Genomic DNA, 1,253 nt, shown 5'->3' with positions numbered 1-1,253 from the left:
TGAAATTTGAAATCATCAGTCTCGTACGATTTGTTTGAAAAGGTTACTAAAAAAGTTAGAATTTAATTATAAACATATGTATTGAAAAAGAATAAATAAACTGGCGTGCTTCGGCTAGTGTATACATAAGTACAATTTTGAGAAACTAGTGAATTTATCTCGGTCTGATTTGTTTGGGTCAGATCATTGTTTTGTGCTTACAAAATATCACTTAATAATCCATAATGTAACATGTCAGTTACACGCACTACGCCGCACGAACGCCATTTTAACAGGTCCGCTTTTTAAATTTGAAAAAATCTAACGAACGTCAAAACATTTTCATTAATGGTTTGTATTAACAAGAAAAATATCTTATTTTTTGCAATGATATTTTTTTACTACATGTTAGCGATTCGCTTTTGGAGAAACAAAGCCACTATAGATCAAAACTTTAAAAGTTATTCATTCCCAGATTTTGCAAATTGTAAGTTAAATAATTTTAATAACATTTGTTTTACTTCTCTTGTTTTTCCAACAATCCAAACACAAGTGTTAAAATTTTGATTCTATTTTTAATTTTTTTCAAACAATTATTATATTATATGTGTGTATGTACACATAAGTGAATGCCTTCGTATATTTTTGTATGATCATCACATCATCATCTCATTTAAATCGCACTGATTGCAAACAACACCGTGAATTGTGCTTTCGTAAAAAGCTTTTATTTTTCCCCCCATTAATATCGAACGAAAATTTCAACTGCTTATTTCATTTTGCATTTTTAATATTCATCAGCAATTTCTAATATTTACAACAAAAATGTTAACTATATTTTTTAAAAAATCATTAAAAAACCCTAAAACTCTTTCAATTAAAGATGAAGATTAAATGATTTATTCGGTTTTACAAGTTGGTAAAAAAAAACAATTGATTTTATAAAAACAACATAATTTTCTAAGCATCTCTTGCGGGGATCGAACCCGCGACCTTTGGATTAGAAGTCCAACGCGCTATCCTCTGCGCCAAAGAGACGTGCGTAAAATTATTTCTGATTACTGTTAAGAGCTTTTCTAATTTTTTGTTCTATAATAAGAACTTAATATTATATTATTCAAATATACCTACGTATATAGGTTGATAGCTAGCTAACGCAAAGCATAATCAACATAAATTTCAACATATGTTTGTGTGTAGGTATTCTATGTATTAACATAATTAATCGATGCCAAAATTGCTAGATCAACAAAACAAAAATCATAAAAGATTAA

The 1,253-nt window shown here is 28.1% G+C and overlaps 1 non-coding gene across 1 annotated transcript; it reads right to left on the bottom strand.

Moving 5' to 3' along the window:
- Nucleotides 1-944: 944 nt before the first annotated feature.
- Trnar-ucu (transfer RNA arginine (anticodon UCU)) lies at nucleotides 945-1,017 on the bottom strand. The gene has a single exon. It is a non-coding gene; the product is annotated as a tRNA-Arg (tRNA).
- Nucleotides 1,018-1,253: the final 236 nt, after the last annotated feature.

Source organism: Condylostylus longicornis, unplaced genomic scaffold (assembly GCF_029603195.1).
Source record: "Condylostylus longicornis isolate FDR11 unplaced genomic scaffold, ASM2960319v2 ptg000018l, whole genome shotgun sequence".
In the NCBI taxonomy this organism is placed as follows: Eukaryota; Metazoa; Arthropoda; class Insecta; order Diptera; family Dolichopodidae; genus Condylostylus; species Condylostylus longicornis.
Note: the sequence above shows the minus strand (reverse complement) of the source record. Positions and strands in the feature narration are given on the sequence as shown.